General features: G+C 46.3%; 1 pseudogene; it reads left to right on the top strand.

The window, feature by feature from the left end:
- LOC148540606 (NEDD4-like E3 ubiquitin-protein ligase WWP1) overlaps nucleotides 1–21,785 on the top strand; it is a 34,150-nt pseudogene extending 12,365 nt beyond the window's left edge.
- Nucleotides 21,786–23,358: the final 1,573 nt, after the last annotated feature.

Raw genomic sequence — 23,358 nt, 5'->3', positions numbered from 1 at the left:
GCCTATCAGATGCTAGCTAATGCCTCTAGCAGAGAGGATGTAGTTACCATCCCAGCGATCGGGATAACCCAAATCCTCCCCCTAGTGCCTAAACCCTAACGCTAACCCTCCCCATAACCCTGCTACTTACCATCAGGATTCCGGCAGTCAAGATACCGCCGCCAGAATCCCCGCTGTCAGGATTATTACCACATCCCGTCTGTCAGTGATGTGCATTCAGGTGAGGCAGAGCCTTTCCTGTCATATTTAGGTATACATCAAAGTTTCGACTATAAAAATAATAAGAAAATGTCTTTGTATTATTCTAATCATTTTTATAGTCAAAATGCTGGAGTATAAAGTGGATGGCAGAGGCACTGCCACCCCCTGTTTACCTTTTTGGCACATCTCTAATGTAAACACAACAAATTTCCAGCACTATATACTGCTGCACCTGTGTATAATTCCCACATGAACCCTCGTCTGTAATAGAGATGTTTGCAGTCCTTGGGTTATCCTTAGTATATATACACTTTCCTCTTATTCCCATATTAGAAATTGCACATAAAGTCATTTTTGGACTAATCGGTATTCCTGGGAATACAGCCTGTTCTGTCACTAGTTGCTATTCCCGGTCCCCAATGACTGTATAGACTGCATTCTCATGCTGGAAGTGGCAATCTAAATAAATATTACATTACCTGACATGCATTCGTGATGTTGGGGGCACCTAAAAATGTTTTTTTACCTGATTCTCAACTGTACTTTTCTAAAAGGACACGTATGACCTATATGCCTGCAGGGGCGTAGAGAGCCATGCCGGGCCTGGGGGGAAGGAGGCATGTCCCAATCATGAGGAGTGTGGCCACGCACCCTAAGGATAAAAAAAATATCCTTTTTGCAACGGCACTGTGCGCTGGGGAGGGGCGCTGTGAGCACCTCAGCCCGGCGCAAATCCACTGCAGCCCAGCACACAGCAGCATATGCTGGGCTGCTGTGGGATAAAATGGAGGGGGGGGGGGTAATTACTACTTGCCCTCCCCCCCACTCTCAGCACCCCTGCCTACTGAGGCCACATAACAATCGCTACACCACTGAAATACTGCACATCCTCCAAAGATTCTGTGTATTAATAAGTAGAATGATTTATAAAACCACTAATTACTTTTCCTTTTCTTTTGTGACCTTAGGACACAAGAGCCCAGGAATGCAGAGCTGCGCAGCTTTGCCCGGAGACAAGCTCATTTGTGTTATTTGTGCCAGGTAATCATTTTGTAAGGTGTTGTTACAATGATATTGTATATCAGTATTTTATGAAGCTGGAGGACACAATGGTATGTGCTGCAGGGGGAAGAGTAAACAGTGATGGGAGAGGTGCACTAGGCAGGGTGTATGAAGGTGTATTGCTGTCTGTTTCTATCTCACTAGGGGCTCTATTTATTAACATTATTTTTACTAAAATAAAGTGAAAAAGGGTGTTTTCACACCCTTTTCACATTATTTTAGTTTCACCTGTAGTTATTACAGGGCAATTGGAGTAGAATTAGTAAAATTCTACTCCAACCCCCAGTATCACTTATTTTTAGTAAAGCAGATCGCATTTCCCATAATTGTAATGGGAAATGTGATCTGTGTGCAAGTTACTAAAAATAAATTGTAAAAAAATACCGGGGGAAGCCCTGTGATAATAACGCCACCTGGAGGTGGCGTTATCCAGGGTCTCCCCCGGTTACCGGGCTCCCACTCTGCTCTAACGGAGAGAGCAGAGGCGGGAGCCGGTACCAGTAATCAGCTATGTGGTCTAAGTAGACAGCAAGCTGATTACTGTAAAAAAAAGAAAAAAAAATTAAACATTTTTTTTTTCCTTACCTGAATCCAGGGACCGGTGATCGGGCCTCCGGTGATGGCTCCTCTCCGGTCAGCTGGTCTCCCACAGTGCACTGGGGCCCGGTCATCAGGTGCAGCATGGGAGATCACCTGATCGGGAAGCCCGGAGAAGATCACCGGAGGCCAGGAGGATGCAGGTAAGTGTAATGAAGGGAGGGGGGGTCGCGGGGGTCCGCGATCGCGGGGGCGGGGCTTAGCGCCGGGGGCGGGGCTTAGCGTCGGTGGGGGGTAGTAGCGGTGGTCGGTCGGCGCATGCGCGGGCTCTTAGTCGCGGTATTTTTTACGAAAATACCGCGACTAGAGTGCGGATGGGATCCGCAGGGACAGAGCTTTATCGCAAGCTCTGTCCCTGCAAGGGATTTATAGTAAATCCCTGTGATATTGCCTGAATTCACAATGCGAATTCACTCGGTAATATCACACTACAATCCGCATTCAATATGCGGATTGTAGTAAATAGAGCCCTAGGACAGAAATACTAATCTGATTATACCTATCTTTGCAATCTAACACATTGCCCAAGACAACAAAAATAACTGTTTCAAGACGGACAATAGTCGAGGACTCTTTCCAGCAGGTAATCTCCTCTTCTCTGATACGTTGGGTAGCAATGGTGGGGGCTGTCCTTCGGGAGATACCCCAACTTTAGTCCTGTCATAGGAAAAGGGGATTCTGGGTAATTAACTTCTGGCATGTGCTGTGTCTTGGCGAGGCTGCATAGTGACATACATTCATGGTGCGCTTATAACATGCCATGACTTCCAGTGATCTGGGCCCAGCTACAGGGGGGACTAAGAAGGGGTTGGATGCTGTAATACAATCACTGGCTCAGTGCAGAAATGTATATAGTGACTATGTGTGAGAAAGTGAGATGTCAGATGCTTAATTTTCTTCCTCTTTTCCCATATAGATTATGGCGTTGAAGCCATACGATTTAAGGAGACATCTCCATGTGGTGTTTAAAGGGGAAGAAGGGCTGGACAATGGAGGCATAACAAGGTAATTATATGTTACTGGTGTCTTTGCTGGTAATAAATTAGCCTGACCATGTGACTGGACACAGAGATATAAGCAGGAATACACCAACCAATAAGTCAGAGGCCTGGGCTGGCAGCAGGCAAGTCTCAGGAAATCCAATCAGTGGGCCAATGACCCGCTCACCCCTGAGGAAAGCCGCGCTGGGAGTGGGTGATGCCAGGAGAGGGCACAATATCCCTCTCAGCACACTCCATACACTCTGTAGTCACACAGGCTGTAAGCCTACCAACGTCAGCTGAATAAATAGGCAGAAATAAAATTCAGGAAAGGGCTGCCAGTGGCTGCACTAAGAGAGGCGCCAACTCATGTCACACAATCTAATAACTGATTCCCGCTGAGGCGGCCTGCGACAGTGTCATACTTCACTGCTGTACCACCAGGAAGATAGAACAAAGGAGGTAGTCTAAAACACCCTGCTCCCCATCTTGCCCAGCCAGCCTGTCCACATACCCGCACCTACTTTACCCGCTTCTAGCTGGCTCCTCCTGCATGGACGGATCTTTACTCTTCAGTGGAATTCTAGTGAGTGGCCCTGGGGGAGGAGACAGCCAGCAGCAGTAGTTTAAACCTGATCACCTGCTAATTCACCTAGGTCCTCCACAGGACCTAGGTGGATTAGCACGTCCCTGTTGCCTAACGCTTAATCCGGTGGAGGCTGTTACATGTGACATCCTCAGCCCATAAGAATCAGCTCAAATCAGGGTTTTTTTTGTATATTTTGTCCTTGGCTTAAAGTGTTATTTTCTAACATGTTTTTTCTTTCAGAGACTGGTTTTCCAAGCTTTCCTAGGAGCTTCTGAATCCCAACTATGGTTTCTGAGAATATTCCGGTGAGAGCTACGCTCTCCATATAAATCCAGCTTCCAGCATCATCCCTGGACACCTGCCTATCTTCACCTTTATGGGCCGCTTTGTTGCAATCGTCAGTCCTCATTTCCTCAGTAACTGGCGTCATTACATTGGGAAGTGCCTGCTGTGCCCTCTGACACCTCTCCCTAGTTATAAAGCTCAGTAACTGGCATCATTACATTGGGAAGTGCCTTCTGTGCCCTCTGACACCTCTCCCTAGTTATATAGCTCAGTAACTGGCATCATTACATTGGGAAGTGCCTGCTGTGCCCTCTGGCTCCTCTCCCTAGTTATACAGCTCAGTAACTGGCATCATTACATTGGGAAGTGCCTGCTGTGCTCTCTGGCTCCTCTCCCTAGTTATACAGCTCAGTAACTGGCATCATTACATTGGGAAGTGCCTGCTGTGCCCTCTGACACCTCTCCCTAGTTATAAAGCTCAGTAACTGGCATCATTACATTGGGAAGTGCCTTCTGTGCCCTCTGACACCTCTCCCTAGTTATATAGCTCAGTAACTGGCATCATTACATTGGGAAGTGCCTGCTGTGCCCTCTGGCTCCTCTCCCTAGTTATACAGCTCAGTAACTGGCATCATTACATTGGGAAGTGCCTTCTGTGCCCTCTGACACCTCTCCCTAGTTATATAGCTCAGTAACTGGCATCATTACATTGGGAAGTGCCTGCTGTGCCCTCTGACACCTCTCCTTAGTTATATAGCTCAGTAACTGGCATCATTACATTGGGAAGTGCCTGCTGTGCCCTCTGACACCTCTCCCTAGTTATAAAGCTCAGTAACTGGCATCATTACATTGGGAAGTGCCTTCTGTGCCCTCTGACACCTCTCCCTAGTTATAAAGCTCAGTAACTGGCATTATTACATTGGGAAGTGCCTTCTGTGCCCTCTGACACCTCTCCCTAGTTATAAAGCTCAGTAACTGGCATTATTACATTGGGAAGTGCCTTCTGTGCCCTCTGACACCTCTCACTATTTATATAGCTCAGTAACTGGCGTCATTACATTGGGAAGTGCCTTCTGTGCCCTCTGGCTCCTCTCCCTAGTTATACAGCTCAGTAACTGGCATCATTACATTGGGAAGTGCCTTCTGTGCCCTCTGGCTCCTCTCCCTAGTTATACAGCTCAGTAACTGGTGTCATTACATTGGGAAGTACCTGATGTGCCCTCTGACACCTCTCCTTAGTTATACAGCTCAGTAACTGGTGTCATTACATTGGGAAGTACCTGATGTGCCCTCTAGCTCCTCTCCCTAGTTATACAGCTCAGTAACTGGTGTCATTACATTGGGAAGTGCCTGATGTGCCCTCTGACACCTCTCCTTAGTTATATAGCTCAGTAACTGGCATCATTACATTGGGAAGTGCCTGCTGTGCCCTCTGGCTCCTCTCCCTAGTTATATAGCTCAGTAACTGGCATTATTACATTGGGAAGTGCCTTCTGTGCCCTCTGACACCTCTCCCTAGTTATAAAGCTCAGTAACTGGCATTATTACATTGGGAAGTGCCTTCTGTGCCCTCTGACACCTCTCACTATTTATATAGCTCAGTAACTGGCGTCATTACATTGGGAAGTGCCTTCTGTGCCCTCTGGCTCCTCTCCCTAGTTATACAGCTCAGTAACTGGCATCATTACATTGGGAAGTGCCTTCTGTGCCCTCTGGCTCCTCTCCCTAGTTATACAGCTCAGTAACTGGTGTCATTACATTGGGAAGTACCTGATGTGCCCTCTGACACCTCTCCTTAGTTATACAGCTCAGTAACTGGTGTCATTTCATTGGGAAATGCCTGCTGTGCCCTCTGGCTCCTCTCCCTAGTTATATAGCTCAGTAACTGGTGTCATTACATTGGGAAGTGCCTGATGTGCCCTCTGACACCTCTCCTTAGTTATATAGCTCAGTAACTGGCATCATTACATTGGGAAGTGCCTGCTGTGCCCTCTGGCTCCTCTCCCTAGTTATATAGCTCAGTAACTGGCATCATTACATTGGGAAGTGCCTTCTGTGCCCTCTGGCACCTCTCCCTAGTTATATAGCTCAGTAACTGGCATCATTACATTGGGAAGTGCCTGCTGTGCCCTCTGACACCTCTCTCTAGTTATATAGCTCAGTAACTGGCGTCATTACATTGGGAAGTCCCTTCTGTGCCCTCTGGCTCTTCTCCCTAGTTATATAGCTCAGTAACTGGCATCATTACATTGGGAAGTGCCTGCTGTGCCCTCTGGCACCTCTCCCTAGTTATATAGCTCAGTAACTGGTGTCATTACATTAGGAAGTGCCTTCTGTGCCCTCTGGCTCCTCTCCCTAGTTATATAGCTCAGTAACATTATTGGAGAATACATTATTAGAGCGTTATCTTATGGTCCGGGAATGGGAAATATAATGTCAGAGTAATGCTGCTACTAACCAATGGACACGGAATGATAGAGCAGTGTATGTGACACAGAGTGACTGGTTATTATCAGTGTGATATTGTGGCCCTCATTCAGAGGTGCTCGCAAAATGCGAGTACCCACTCTGAATGTGGGCAGCCGCTTGTCTTTTGAAGTGCGGCCTCCTGGTTGCTAGCTAAGCTGTGGGTTACCACCCACAGCTTTAGCGACTGACCAGAGTGATGGTCATCCATGGTGATGGTCATCCATCGGGGCTTGCGAAGACACCCAAAGGTTGGGTAGCGGCAACCGCAAGCCCCAGGGAGCTTCCTGCTCTGATCGAGCAGGAAGCTCCCCACTGACATCACTGCTGATGTCAGTGCGGCCGCCCACAAAACGGCATGCGTTCCTTAAGGAACGCGTCCGTTTGTGAAACCACCCCCCTCCCCACCTACTACACGGGGTGAGCTGTCGATCAACATCAACAGTGCCCCATTGGTAGCGAGAATTCTCTCTCGCTCCGGGGCTTGTGCACGCGCAGTGCGGCCGCTGTGAGTGCGGAGGGCCTAAACATCGACCCGCTTGTGAGCGGGTCTGAATGAAGTCCCATATGTGCAGGGATGGGATTATATGATGATATGTAATGTAATGTGGTTCCCAGTAGGGAATGTGTGTGTTTCCCATAAGCAGTGATTTCCTCGCTCTCCCCTCCAGGCCTTGTTCCATCGCCAAAGGCTTCTCTATACCATTCTACAAGCGGTTTCTGGGGAAGAAGCTCGCCATCGCAGACCTGGAGGCCATTGACCCTCAGATGTACAAGTCTCTTACATGGATAAGGTGAGTGACTAAAGATTTGGGTCCAGTGCACGAAGTCTGTGAGGACTCGATGTAAGGAAACTGCTGCTGCTGACCAGTGGCAGCAGCCTCCCTACACCCGCCACAGCCCAACACACAGCTGTGAGTGCTAGTCTAGGATGACAGTGACATTGCCGCTGACAAGTAAGGGGGAGGGGTGTGTGGCGGCGGACCTGAGCCCCTCCATGAAGCCCAGGCCTGGGTAATTAATACCAGCTTTCCCCGCCCTCTCAGCACCCCTGCCTATTAACACCACCAACAGTGCTCAGTGTCACATAAGGACTACATAACTCAGGTCTCATATTATGCATGCACCTGATTATTCTCATTTTCCACTTTAGCAGTCCTTTAAGTTGGGATAAGTAATTACAAAGGCATTGTCTCTTTAACTGCAGTGTCCACTTCAAATAATCAGATTTTGTCCAGCTACTAACAGCATTTGGCATTTGTGACAGTGTAGAGCTCTTCTGGTAGAACAGACATTACTAAATTGTGTGGTAGCAAGGAATCTATAAATAGATAAAAGGGCGCTGACATGTGGTGCTACTCCCAGCAGCTGCAGAAAAGAGACAGTTAATCTCCAGTTATATGAAAAGATAAAGAACAAAAAGCAGCGCTGATAACTACATAAAAGTATATAAATGTAACAATTTAATAAACATTTAGACATAACATTAAAAACATGATATACTGCTATTGCATAAGAATGTTGTAAAAGGAGAGCATTAATTACTGATGACCAGCAATAGATAAAGACTGATAAGTACCCTGAGACACTGAAGGGTAATAAGGCGCTTGTATCACTGAGTGATTGTGAGATCACAGTCCAAAAGAAAGCAGCAATGACTGATGAGGAATGTCAGTCCAACAAATAGCACTGATGATTGATTTACCCACTTGAGTTGTCCACAATGTCCCAAATAAGCGATGGTCCCACACTGAGGTTTGTCCAATGCAGGGAGACGGACTTGGTGGTGGTGTGGTGGGACTGGAACTGATGTTACAAAGTCCAAAGACGCTGCTATAGTGTTTTAGTGGTGCAGATATTCCAATGGCAATAACAAGTGTCCAGGGTGCAGTCAGGATAAGCACCTACGTGTTTCACTGCTCTGGGCAGCTTTTTCAATTACTAAATTGTGTACTGTACACACTAGACAGATTGGCATTGAAAGCTAGTAACTCAATGCAATGGTATAATATAGCAGTGATATCAGGGACGGACTGGGGCTGCTGACCGCCCCCCTGCGTGCGCGCCGGAAAAAGGGGCGTGACCTCTCTTCAAGAGGGGCGTGGTTAGAAATCACAGGGGCATGTTGCAAGTCGCAGGGGCCTGGCCTCGCAGCACGCCCCTGTCTTTCAGTATCCCAGGCGAGCGGAGCTGCTCGGCAAGGGTTTAACACCAGACCGGCCCATCTGGCCATCAGTCACTCTGGAATTTTGCTAGAAGTGCCACATGGGCAGTCCGGCCCTGAATGATATGTTAAGTACTCAGTGCTGGCTCCAGGGCTAATAGCGCCCTGTGGCGGCTGAGGGCTCTGCACTCATTATCGAAATTGGGGGCGTGGCCACGCCTCCTTATGTGACGTTATCTGAGGGGCGTGCCCGCATGGCACACCTCCAAATAACGTCAGGCTGGGGGGAGCCTCACTAGCTGGGCTTCCCCCAGCGCTCTCATGGCACTGAATGGATGCCGCACTCATGCACGCAGCATCCATTCAGACAGCTGTGGCGGTGGGGGTCCCCAAATCCCCGATTTGACCACCCACAGGCTACTTCATCCTACGGATGGAACAGCGGGACAGTACTGTCCTGCTGAAATCGGGATACTGGGGAAGGGTGAGCCCTCTATGGGTAGCACCCCTGTTCGACCGCTCAGGTCGAACACCCCAGGGGCTGGCCCTGTAAGTACTGTGTTATAGCTTCTTACTCATGTCTTATACTGTAGCAATGATATGATAAGTACTGGGTTATAGTGTCCTACTCCTGTATGACCAGAGTGTCCGGGTATAATATAGCATTGATAAAATAAGTACTCAGTTACAGCGTCCTACTCATGTATCTGTATGACCAGAGTGCCCGGGTATAATATACTGTAGCAATGATATAATAAGTACTGGGTTACAGCATCCTACTCATGTCTCTGTATGACCAGAGTGTCTGGGTATAATATAGCAATGATATAATAAGTGCTGGGTTTCAGTATCCTACTCATGTCTCTGTGTGACCAGAGTGGCCGGTTACAAAACTTCATTCTTCTGTTTCTATCACCTTCACCTCTCTGTAATCTTGTGAAATCCGGCTACACAGTATGTGCAATGGTGGCTATGCTTCTTGTTTGCAGAGGCAACAACATCGAGGACTGTGACTTGGAGCTGTTCTTTTGTGCAAGCATGGACAGGTTAGGATTAGTCACATCCCATGACCTGAGGCCGGATGGGGCAAACATCCAGGTTACTGAGGCCAATAAGGAGGAATACATTGGGTAAGAAGACTACATAAGCAGCAACATTTCACCCGCATTATGAAACTGCTGGACATATACTATTCAGCGGATTTGATGTTTTAAAAATTTCTGTCAATGTCCGTCAGATTACGGATGTCCAAAATGCCACTGAAAAAAAGCACCACAAACAATTTTTAACACCAATTAACAATGAATTAAGATTCCCCCTTTAATATGACTAATAAATAATACTAATACAGCACTGATACAGTATGTCTATTAGCCGTTGCTGAACTGGAAATACATTGTGATTCATCTCACCCTGTCCTGTTTTTCTAGTCTGATGGTTGAATGGATTTTATCCAGAGCAGAACATCAGATGAGCGCTTTCCTGGAGAGGTTTAACAGCGTTGTCCCCCTGCAGTGGCTGCAAGACTTTGAGGAGAAAGAGTTGGAGGTATGACATATACATTTATACATATATTATTGTATTGGGGAAAAGGTGTATAGTTATCAGGGATGTCTAATGAGATGAGGAACCTGCATACAGTCTCCAAGCGCACCCCGCTTCTGCCGCACATGTGCAGTGTAGGCTCTGGCACTGTGCTAGAGCTTACTACATGTATGTATATCCCCAAGTGCCATGATGCATGATTGGGCACCGGTTATAGATACACCACCGATAGTGAGTATATAGATCCTTTGTTTCTATTCCTACTTGTACATAAGACATAGCAAAAGATGATATAATGTATATAACACCCCATGTGATCTGACACAGGTGTGTGATAGGGTTAATAACCGGTACAGTAACAGACACACACTGATAATTACCGTAAGACTAAATAGGGGAAAGTGCAGGATCCATCCATAAGAGTAACAAATCATAATTACAGTCATTAGTAGGATTTGAGAAAACACCTTGGGCCTGATTCAGAGGTAGGAGCCAATCCTGTGAGGCTGCGTTCCCATACGCAGCAGTTATTCAAAAATATGCAAATGTTTCAGCCACCTGAAATTGTATTGAGACGCCCACTGGTGGCATCTGTAGTCCACTGCCTGTGTACACAGAGGCGCCATTGGTCGCACCATCAATGTTCTGTGCAACGCTGTGGTTGCTGACTCTGGGGGTCATTCAGACTCGCTCGCGAGGGAAGTTCGCTCGCAAGCGGGTCGATGTTTGGCGAATGCGCATGCGCACGATGGAGGGAGCTCCGTTGTGCGCATGCGCGAGACCCGGCGAGCGACGAGAAATACGTCGCTCGGGGTCTCGCACCAAAGGGGGCGTGCTGTCGATGGTGACTGACAGCACGCCCCCTTTGGTGGGCATGCCGGCCAGACGGAGGCGTTTCCATGGGAACGCCTACCGTCTGAGTCCGGCCCCACTGACATCAGTAATGATGTCAGTGGGAGTGACTTTAGCTCTGATAGAGCCAAAATCACTCCTGGGCTTACGGCAGCGAGACCCTACCGCAGGGTATCGTCGCAAGCCCGATGGTCGCGATGGTCTTTGACCATCGCGACCATCATCATGGACGCTCGCATAAGCTGTGGGTGGTAACCCACAGCTATGCGAGCGTCCATGAGGACGCTCCAAAAACAGGTAGGAGGGCCCTGATTCAGAGCGAGCGTTCTGGTCAGAGCGTTCAGCTCCGAATCAGGCCCTCTGTTTGTCAGAAGTAAGCCACCGGAGCCTTAAAAAAATTAGTAAGACAAGCCCCTGAAACGGTCGCGATACTCCTGTGTTTGAGTCACCCCCCATTACCTCCCACAAATGCTCCTTGACTGTCCATCAAACTGCATCCAAGTCCTTGCTGAAAACGCTGATGGTAATGACCAGGGCCAAATTAAGGTCTGTGGGGGCCCCTGGGCAACAAACTTGTGGGGGCCCCTATATACCACCGTTTCTCGTCACCCTAGGATTTTTTTTTTCTTTCTATTCACCTTAATGCTCCTCTTGCAATGCCCACTGTAGAAGTGCCCCTTATGCAATGTCCCCAGTAATGGTCCCCCCTATACAGTGCTCCTTATGCAGTGCCCCCTGTAGTAGTCCCCCCTATGCAGTGTCCCTTGTAGTAGTGCCCCTTATGCAGTGCCCCTAGTATTGGTCTTCCCTATGCAGTGCCCCTTATATAATGCCCACAGTAGTGGTCCCCCCTATACAGTGCCCCCAGTAGTTGTCCCCCCATGCAGTGTCCTTTATATAATGCCACCAGTAGTATTCCCCCAAAAGCATTGCCCTCAATAGTAGTTCCCCCCTATGCATTGCCCACAGTAGTAGTCCACCCCTATACAGTGCCCCCAGTAGTACTCCCCCCTATACAGTGTCCTTTATATAGTGCCCCCAGTAGTAGTCCCCCCCATGCTCTGCCCCCAGTAGTAGTCCCCCCTATGCTTTGCCCCCAGTAGTAGTCCCCCCCATACAGTGCCCCAGTAGTAGTCCCCCATGCTCTGCCCCCAGTAGTAGTCCCCACCTATACAGTGCCCCAGGAGTAGCCCCCCCTATGCATTGCCCCCAGTACCAAACCCCCCCCCTATACAGTGCCCCCATGAAGTGGCCCCCCTATACAGTGACCCTTGTAGCTGCTCCCCTATACAGGGATGACTGTAACGCCCCGCCCCCTATGCAGTGACAGAGCCCCACATGCACACACACAAAAAAAAGCTTACCCGAATCCCTACTCCTGACATGAGTCCCGGCTCTTCTGTTGCACAGTTGGTAGAGACGTCAGCATCATGACGTCTCTCCCATCACCACAAGCTGCAGGGGGGAGCCGGCTCCCTTCCGTTATCTGTCTGACTCTGATCGGCTGCTGTAATATTCACACAGCTGCCGCCAGTGGCTGTGTGTATGTCACTGTGTAGTGTGACCACGCTCACTGCGCGGTCTACACTACACTAGCATAGGGGACACTAGCGGCGGGCGCAGACAGCGCACCACTGCTAGCGGGGGCCCCTCCACATGTGGGGCCCAGGGACAACCGCCCCTGTCACCCCCCCCTTAATCCGGCCCTGGAAATGACACTTGGCGCATGAGCAGTGTGACTCATACACGCACGCAGTAAAAACATGATTGCTCAACACCGCAAACATCTGCAATGTATCCACCTCTGATTCAGGCCCATAGTAAGAAACTTGTGGGCTTAGTTATCCTTTCAGTGTCAGCGGTGTAAGTGAGAGTATATTAGCTGGCACAGAGGTGACGTACCGCAGATTCTTACACTCAGGACACGGAACACGCTGGGAGTCATGCGTGAGCTGGAAGTGTTACTGGGGGTTTATTATCAGAGGGCAAATAGGTTTTGGCTGATGGTAGTTACAGAAGTGCCCCAGGAATAAAATGTGAAGAGAATGGCATTTGGTTTTGCAGGTGATGCTGTGCGGTGTGCATGACATAGATAACCGACTGGCGGAAGAACACAGTGTATCAGTGATACACATGGTACAGCAAACACGTTGCTTGGTTCTGGCAGGTAACTGACCCTATTGATATGGCACATGTAATCAATAATGATATATGGTGGGGTGCAGCAGCAAGTGTGTTTGACCGCATTTCTCACAAGGCACTACGGGACTTGGCTGCGTTGGATAACGCCATCTTCCTGGCATTACCCATAGAAGCAAATGGGCTTCTCTCCACAGAGTGCTGATAAAAGGGATCCAATCAGATCCCTCCCAGCACCCCCCGTGGCACGTGCATCCTTCTTACGGACAGAGCGGTCCTTTGCTCGGATCGTCATGCATACCGCCGTAACCAATGCCGGCATGCATGCGATGACCTGTGGAATCAGCTGTGAGAGGCGGGATGATGGGTGATAAAGGTGGTTACATATCACACAGGAGACGCATTCCCTCACATCTCAGAAGGAAGAGGAGATTACAGACAATGGATCAGTCATCACTGTTTAGCACAGGTCTATTGTCCGTCCCTTTTCTTTCTTAGGGGTCTATTTACTAAGCAGTGTTAGGAGAGTGAAAAGTGATAAGGTGCCAGCCAATCAGCTCCTAACTGCCATCTCACAGGCTGTGTTTGAAAAATGACAATTGGGAGCTGATTGGCTGGCACCTTATCACTTTACACTCTGTCTCCTAGCACTGCTTAGTAAATAGACCCCTAAGGCCGCGATTCAATTCAGCGCGATGCTGAATAGCCCCGGGAGGGAGCTCTCAGAGCTATTCAATTCAGTGCACTGTTAAGTCGGAGAATGCCAGTTCTCGCAACTTAACCTGTTTAATTGCGAGAAACGGCGTTCTCTGACTAAAGTGCTGTCCACGAGGCTGTTAGCGCCGCACTAAGCCGGCAAAAAGCCCAGTAGGGTGTGAGAAGAAATCCTATAGTCGGACCAAACATCGCTCTGAATTGAATAGCTCTGGTTGCTCCCTCCTGGGGCTATTCATTATCGCTTTGAATTGAATTGCGGGCTATGATAGGTGATTCTGTGCTTGTTTTCAAGTAACACTAATGTTTCTGTAAGCATGCAGCCCATATAAACTTACACCACCCTTGCACCCCAGCGATTCACGCTGAATCATGTCATCATGGCCCCGCCCCCTACTTCACAATGCCTTTAGTCTCATGATTTTGTCTGTCTGGTTGTATGGCGTGCCTGGGCAGAGGTAGCTGGTGTTTCCTCTGGGCTAGGCATAGGGCTAGACACATTTGGAGGGATGGCCGATGTTGCGCCAGAGGTGGAGGGCCCTGATGTTCCAGCAGGAAGGGAGTCCTGCTCCAACATGCGCAGGCGGACAAGCTGCTCCAGGGCATTAGCTATTCTGACATTGGCCGCAGCGTTTTCCTCCAGGGCGTCCGCCACCCGTAGCAGATTGGCGTCCATCGTCATCAGAATCTCTGTGTTTTTATCCGTTTTATCATTGAGATCTGTGAGAAGGGACACTGCCTGCGAGGGGGAAGGCCCTGGACTGTCCGCCACAGGGTCCCCAGCCGGGAATATTGCTTCCTCCCCTGCGGACAAACCTCAGTTCTGGAGCAGACTCGTCCTCTTCTGTGCCTGTGTGAAAAAGAGAGATCATAAAAATATTTGTACATTTGTCATTGTATTTAAACAAGTTGTTCCAACATTTTTAACTAAATTACCTGCAGCAACATGTGGAGCAGCAAAGTCTGGCATGTTTGTGTCCATGTGGACACGCCAAACACCTCCTTTTCCTGCACACACCCCTGTGCCAGTTCCTCCAAATCGGTTAACTCCAATGACACAGGGGTTGGCCCACCACCTGTCCCCTTCTGCATGCCTAGCCCTATCAGCCAGTTTTTGTTTGAGCCGATATTTGAAGTCGCTCCATCTGTTGTTTAAAAATGTATGTTTCGTTTTTTAACTTAGTTTTTAGAATTGTGGAAATAGGTTACAGCATTTATGTACCGGCGTTTGACTTCTTTGGTTGAACGGACAAAATCACCAACACCATTGACAGCACTGGCTATTTCCTCCCACAGTTTCCATCTCTGGCTTGCACCCATATTTCGGGATGCCTGTGCCAAGTTATCCACGCACTTTTGCACCAAAGCCTCCATCTCCTTTCTTGTGAATTGTGGCTGCCTTTTTCGTTTGGCCCTGGCCTGGGTACTAGGCCCCGCAGCCTCCTCATTGTCAATCTCAACACCTTACAAAAAATAAAACAATAATATATTTTTTTTTTTTTGTGTGTGTGGTAACTTTACATTTGGAGCTACTTACTGTTTGGTCCTGGATTTTGGCTTTGCTGCTGTTCAGTGAACATGATTAAACCCTTGAATTCAGCAGACCATTGTGGCCTCTCGTGACGTTTTTATAGATGCGTGTGCATTATACGGGCGCATCTATTGTGCGTCATTGATTTGAGCAGGAAAGTTGGGTCTATTTAAGGCTTTTTTGTGGCCTTGTTTCGGGGTGGGTTGATTGAAGTGTTTGGAGGTTGTTATAGGTGCGGAGTTGTGGTTTGTAAAGTTGTTTGGATTTGGTGCGAGTTGTCGATTGTTGTTTTTTTTTTGCATTGTTGCGTTTTTTTAGTAAGCCTTCTTTTTTGGTGTTGAGGTAAGTTTGGTGGGTCGCTTTTTGGGTTGTTTTAATTTTTTTTTTTGTTTGTAAAATGTTTTTTTTTGTTTTTAGTTTTTTTTTTTTTTATTTATCTCCTTTCGTCTTGTGGACTGCATTTCGATTTTCGGGATCGTCTTTGTACGGTAAGTGTTTATTGACATACATTAGACCCTGTTTATTGTTAACATTTATCATGTTTTTTTAAGGGGTCTCACTATGCATTTTTTTTTTTTCCCAAATGATTATTTGGCCATCAAAAATGCGAAATGTCTTGCATATATTTTGCTCATCTCCTGTCTGTGGTGTTAGCGTACCATTTAGCAGTATTTTGTATCCTCTATTGCGTATATTTTGCACATCTCCTGTCTGTGGCGTTAGCGTACCAGTTAGCGGTATTTTGTGTCCTCTATTGGGTATATTTTGCACATCTCCTGTCTGTGGCATTAGCGTACCATTTAGCAGTATTTTGTATCCTCTATTGCGTATATTTTGCACATCTCCTGTCTGTGGCGTTAGTGTACCATTTAGCGGTATTTTGTATCCTCTATTGAGTATATTTTGCACATCTCCTGTCTGTGGCGTTAGCGTACATTGGATTATTAGAATAAAATCATACACTAACAACATCTGTGTAGTGCATGCATTCTTTATATTTTTGCCTTGGCATGTCTTTATTTTGTGGTAATTTTCTTTTTTTTTTAATGTTAAATCTAATTCGTAGGTTATACTTCAAGATGTCACTGCCTAACCCTGTAAGATTCGTCTTAATGTGTAAAAAAGATAAGTATATTTTCTTATTTTTAAATGTTGTAAAAATAACTACATTGTCTAACATTTCAGATTGATGTTGGGCGAATTATAGTGGCGATGGTCCACGACCCCGACCAACCTGAACATCCTCCTAGGCGTAGGCATCGTAGGCGTGCAAGGCCCCAGATATTTAGAACACGTGTCACCCTTTTTGGAATGCCTGATGAATTGGTTTTACGGCGGTATTGCCTACCACCCCAAATCATCCTAGACACTCTTTCATTAATAGAGAGTGATCTTGAAAGGCAAATTAACAATCCAACAGCAATACCACCACATACGCAGTTAATGTCAGTGTTACATTTTTGCGCCTCAGGATCCTTCCAGACCACAGTTGGGATCGTTGCAGGCATTTCCCAATCCTCCTTTTCAAGGATCCTGAGGGCGGTAATGGATGCACTCTTTAAGCACCTCCATCATTTTATTAATATGCCATTGGATATGGGTTCCCTTAATGTAGTGAAGCAGACATTTTTCAAAATTGCTGGCTTCCCACACATCATAGAGGTTGTGGATGGCACTCACATACCACTTCAGCCTCCAGCAGCCTCCGTAAACATTTCCATTCCATGAATGTAATGGTGGTATGTGATGCCTCCCTCCACATCCTGTCCCTGAATGCCAAATTTCCAGGAAGTGCACATGATTCATTTGTCATCCGGCAATCAGGGCTTTGGCACAAATTAAACAACCTACAAGCTAGTGACGCATGGCTTCTGGGTAAGTGGTACCCCTAATTTTTAAACTAAACACTGTTGACTTAGAAATGGTACTGAATGTTTTTTTATTTCCACAGGAGACAGTAGTTACCCTTGCATGCCCTGGCTGCTTACTCCTTATTTGGTTCCCACACCAGGGCCACAAACTCAATATAATTCCGCACTTACTGCCACCAGGCGGTGGTGGAGCGTTGTTTTGGCCTTTTAAAAGGCCGATTTTGATGCCTCCACCACTGTCATGTATTTGCCAGCTATGGTTTCCAAAATTGTGGTCCTGTGTGGGATATTTCACAACATGGTGTTCCAATGCAGCCAGAGGATGCCTTGCCTGAGGATGCCCCCCCCCCAGGTTGGTCGGAGGAGAGTATCAGGGGGGGCCAAACGTGATGAGGTCGATTCCCGCTTTTTCAGGTATTTGAATTTCCTTGGTTTTACATTTGTTAACATTGTGAAGACTGAAAATTATGTGTGTTTACTATCCTATGTTTCAAATTTTAACCTTTTTTTTTGTGCAAAATCCAAACAACAACCTTCTTACTTCCTGAAAATGCTCGCCTGTGACATTAATGACTCAAAAATGACCTTTACACCTGGACAAATGTGTTTCTTACCTGATTTTTGGACATGTTGGCATGCACCATCTTCAACCAGTTCTTGATTTTTTGTTTCCAATCTTTGTGTGTATTTGTTTTTTATTGTGAGATATTGTATAATAAACAAATTTTAAAATTATTTGTTTTTTTTTTACATGAAAAACCAGCAAATGGACAGTACCTTTTAATTTACAAGTGCTTTTTTTATAATTTTTTTTTTTTTTTTTACAAACAATTTTAAAAACAACATAACAATTAACAACATGTTTGCATAGCTGGGCCTACCTTTTTTCGTATTTTTTTTACCTATTTTGGGAGTTGCATGGATATTTTTGAAAAAAATAAATAATTACATAAGGGAATTTTAGAAAAACATTATGGAGTTAATGTCAATTGGCCAAATTATTGGAATGTCCAAATATGTCTTTAAAGTCTGGGAAACCACTCTTTTTTTTAAAGTTAAAATTTTTTAAAATACTTACTCCAAAAATGTAGTATGCCACATTGTTTGCATTTTCATATGCAAATTCCATAAACCCAAATGTTTACCCCCCAAAAAAAAAATGAATGACCTTGTGAGCTAATTTTCAAAAAATGAGATTTATTTAAAGAAACAGCTTTTATTAACAAAATAAAATAACATAATAAATTAATTTCTCAAAAACAAAATTAAATGGTCCATTGCGACCAGCAGCTGGACCAAATGTCCCCTCATCGCCATTATCTGGCCCAAAATGGCTTGATCCCACCTCCTTGGGTCTGTAGAAACACAAATATGAGTTTTAATTAAATGTGATTTTTAAAAATAAAACATACAAGAAAAACAGTATGATTTACACTTAAATAAAGTTTACATACCATGCTAATTTTGGTGCTAAACTATAGTGGTAACATAAATTTGCCTAAATTACCAATTGGCACCAAAAAAAAAAAAACATGAACATGAGAATAGTGGTTTGAACAATCACTTTGTATGCATATAGGGCACATTTTAACACAATAATTGCAAACATAAAATACAAAATACCTGCATGTTCAGGGCCAGGTTGGCCCAGATCCTCTTCCTCCAAAGTGGGCCAGTGGGTGGGCGAAGGAGGTGGCGAAATGTCCGGGGGATAAAGGGAAGGTGTTGGATTCAGGAGTGGGTGCATCAGGGGAGGGTGTGGGAATGTGGATGGGTAGGACAGGGGAAGGAGGGGTTATTTGGATTTGGGGAGCAGGAGAGGGAGGGGAAATAGGGATGACCAGGTCAGGGCAGGGTGGCAAAATTTGGGAGGAGAGGGCAGGGGAGGAGATGGTGGGAGTTGGGGAGAGGGGTCGGGCAGGCCACCGTCTCTGTCTCTGGATCCGCTCCTGACCTAAATGATGTATAGTTTGTAATATTAGCAAATATGTATACCAAAAAACATTTTAAATGTAAAAAATTAACCCAAAAGAAAATATTAATTTAAAAAAAAAACATTAACAAGGTCTCATTTAGCCCGAAAAAAACGCATACTGCACACATGTACACGCATTAATGCAAATTTACATTAGCAAAGACAAAAAGTAACAACAGATTGTCATAGATATATAAACATTCAAATATCCACTTATGCCAACGGATCCTCATCCGAAGATACGCAAGCAGGTGTGGGGACCAGCGTTGCAAATCCGACCACCGGCGTTCTAATTGGCCTATGGTCCTCCGAAATCCCATGGCCCGCAGCCAGCGCCGCACCTCGGCGTACGCCCGGCGCTTGCATTGGTTGGTGACGGGGGGCGGCATTTCCGTTATACGGCGATCAATAATTTCGGTGAGCACCAGCAGCTCACGCCGTGTAAAAGCACTGGCTCTCATGATGGCAATGTTTTTTGGTTTTTTTTACACAAATCAGTTTTATTACAGGGACCTAAAGTTTGACTGGCTAATGTACTTTCATAAATAACATGAAGAATTCTATTGGTTAATGTGTGAGTCATGTGAACAACCCCTAAAAATATATTGTGACTTATGATTGACTTGCTGCATTTGGATGCGTTAGCAACAAGCTGGAAATAAAACAATTTCAAAATTAGAAACCAAAATAAAAGCTATTAAAAAAACAAACAAACTGCCTTTGGATTGAAAAAAAACAAGTTTGCCGTTAAAAGCGAACACAAAATGAACACAAAACAAACAAAGTTTATTGACATTCAAAAAAGAAACAAGATAGAAAACTTTCGACCAACAATGAAGTCAATTAAGGTAATGATTGCCACCAATCGATTCACGGATGTTTAACGAAGGAGAAACAAGGCAATCGACAAATGACAGGCCTACTTACGGTTGTACTTCTGCGAGCGAACACTTCATCCAAAAACGAGTAGTGCGCTCGCTATTTCGGACGCTCGTTAGCTAGAGGAGGGGTTGTGGAAATATGGGGTGGAAGACTCGCTACGAGCGACCACCCATGCGAGCGCTTGGTTTGACATTTGGACGGTCGTACCTACTGGGGGCGAACGGCTGATCGCGTCCGGCTCTGAATCAGGCCCACTGTACCAGCTGGGCATGCAGGAACACTATATCAGCTAGGCATGCAGGAACACTGTGCCAGCTGGGCATGCAGGATTACTATACCAGCTGGGTATGCAGGAAAACTATACCAGCTGGGCATGCAGGAAAATTATACCAGCTGGGCATGCAGGGACACTATACCAGCTGTGCATGCATGGGCACTAGATATGGCTACAGATCACATTTATGGATGAATCCAAGTCATGTACAGCTCACTCGCATCTCCACTGAATGGGCATAACTGGGAGGCATCATGATATTTTCACGTAGGCTAAACTTAGTTATGGCAAGTAGGCAGAATTGCGGGCTATGCAGAAGGTGCATATGTAGAGATCTATCTGTTCTCACACAGACCTCTTGCACCAGGTATAGGCAGGGCTGCATCATATTTACATTTACAGTTATAGCAGTTTTACATACTGTAGGTATAAATGATAAAAAAAATTCCTGCCTCTCTCTGCTCTGCTGATGTGTTGCAAAGATATCAATAATTGGGACCCCCCCATCCTGAAGATGCCATTCTGATCAGCTAATAGCCTTCTGTCATGTCATTCTACAGAGTCTGCAGGCCTGAGTCTCTCACTCTCAGTGACATGTTCTGACAATAAATCAGAACATATGGGCCAACGGATCCTTAGTAAAACATCACGGGACCCTAGGCGGATTGGGTACAGGATGCCGGTGCTCGGGCCTAAACCTAACCTCCCTCCCCTGCAGCCTAAACCTAACCCTCCCCCCCTAGTGCCTAAACCTAGCAGTCACCCAATGTTTAACCCTAACCCTCCCCCTAACCCCAATACTTATTGTCGGGATGCCGGCACTGGGATTCTGACTGGTGTCGGGATTATAGCGCCAGCATTCTGAGCGCCAGCATCCCGACTGCTGGGATAATAACTACATCACCCCTAGGCAACACCTTTGATGCATGAGTGGCAAATACCCATTCTACACAAACTGGAGCGGAAAGTTAAACAGCTCTCCCTCGCACTAGTACACATGCATATACAAACGTAGCAGAATAGTAATTAAAGATACAGCATAAACAGAAAGAGGACAAAGGGTGTAGGCAGAGTGAGGCAGACATGATATGTAAGGAAGTAAGGGCCCTGCTCGTCAGAGCTTTCAATCTAGATGATCTGAAACGAATTGCATGTTGTCCGCCAGTAGGGATGTACACTGGCATTTCTAGAGATGACTGCACTGTTACTATCCTCTGGTAGGGTACATGGTACTGCAGCTCTATACACTTTATTACAAGAAAAAAGAGTCAGTCAGCTGCGGCCCCCTAAGAAATTAGCACCCCTTACAGCTGTACTTCCTTTACCCCCCTGATGGTGGCGCTGGGTACAGGGCTGGTGCAAATGTGCTCTGATAATGGTGACGACTATTAGAACAAGCATAGTTATAGGGTCGGTGCGGTCACAGCATATATGCATGTAGTTTTGTTCACGCTATAGCAGAGTAAGTGCGGCCGTCTGGCATCTGTGACCAACTTTACCTTTGTATTTGAGTGTCGATGATTAATCTCATCCTCTGTAATACACTTTTTCTCTGCAGCTTAAATCGCCTATGCCTACCTCCGTATAAGACCTATGAACAGATGAAGGCAAAGATCCTTTGTGCTATACGAGATACGGAAGGATTTGGATTTAAGTGAAAAACATGGAAATACCTGGGCCTCCTATAACACCTGGGCCTCCTATAACACCTGGTCCCCCTGTAACACCTGGGCTCCTTGTAACAACAACTTACCAAGGCAATACCACCATAAAGCCTTAGAGTGACTTCTACATCTGGTCACTTCCTAGCCCTGTGTCCTTATTATTCTTCATTCTCTTAAAACATAACAATTGAATATTTAGATAGTTGCAATATAATTGAACCTTATACAAATGGGCAAATCAAACATGTGACGTCATGATGTCATGCTGGGGCGTGGCCGCCATCACCAGGAAGTAGAGCACTGCAGACTGGAGATGCTGTTCCAGGTACCCTGCAAGCCAAATGCAGGTGCAGTGGGGTAACGACAGTGCCACCCACAGGGCCTTAAGTCCTGGGCAACAGCACTGCTCACATACCCCTAGTTGTGGCCCTGAATCAAACACCTGAAAAGTGTAACCGGCAATGCACGTAACTCATTACTTCTCACTAAAGAGCTAATTCAGCTTATATAACGAATCAGCCTGTTTCTGAACCAGTTTCAAATACTCCTTTCTCCACATAAGGTATCAGCAGATATTACCACTGTGTGTACCCCTGTGATAAGGACTCTCCTAGCTGTATTTAGACCATGTGTGACACGTACTGTACATTAGCCATTGTTACACACAGCCACTAAGCAGGGACATCTCGCCATCTCACACTGACATTACACTTACACTTAGGTAGAGATGAGCGGGTTTCGGATCTCAGAGATCCGAAACCACCCGAACTTAGGGGATCCGAGTCAGATCCGATTCGGCTCGGGTTTTCCTGCCTGACTCGGATCTGAAAGCGAGGCAAAAAGTCATCATCCCGCTGTCAGAATCTTGTGGGTTTTGGATTCTATAAAGGTCCCGCAATCGCCGCCATTTTTCAATTCGGCTGTGGAGATTGAAGAGGGAGGGAGCTGGGAGCTGTGCTGTGCTGTTCTGTTCTGCTGTGCATAGGGGCTGGCTACTGTTGTGTCAGGGGCTGGCTGATTATGTCCTTATGTGCATAGGGACTGGCTAGGCTACTGTTCTGTCGAGGGCTGGCTGCTTATGTACATAGGGGGCAGGGCTAGCTGTTGTCCATATACTGGGGCTGGCTTATTGTTGTTCTGTCCACTCCATAGGTGCTGGCTGTTGTCCATAATATCCATATAGTGGGGCTAGCTGGCTGTTGTCCTGTCCACTCCATAGGGGTTGGCTGGCTGTTGTCTATAGGGGCTGGCTGTGCTGCTGTGTTGTCCAGGGGTGCTCTGTCTATCAGGGGTGCTATTAACCCCCAGTGTAAAAAAAATATATATATATTTTTATTTCTGTGTGCGTGCCTGTTAGCCACACTTATCAGCAATGTAGGTGCGCAGGGGTGCTGTGTTTCCTGTGTCTCATTTATCAAGGAGCTGCTGCCTCGTTCAGGGGTGCTCTTCTCCCCCAGTGTGAAAAAAAAATGTTTGTGTGTGCGTGTTAGCCTGCCACACCACCAGTGTTAAAATAAAAACATTTTTTTGTGTGTACACCACCAGTGTGAAAATAAAAACAATTTTT

Source organism: Taudactylus pleione, unplaced genomic scaffold, assembly GCF_031769625.1.
Source record: "Taudactylus pleione unplaced genomic scaffold, aTauple2 ptg000018l, whole genome shotgun sequence".
In the NCBI taxonomy this organism is placed as follows: domain Eukaryota; kingdom Metazoa; phylum Chordata; class Amphibia; order Anura; family Myobatrachidae; genus Taudactylus; species Taudactylus pleione.
This window is presented reverse-complemented; position numbering and strand designations above follow the sequence as displayed.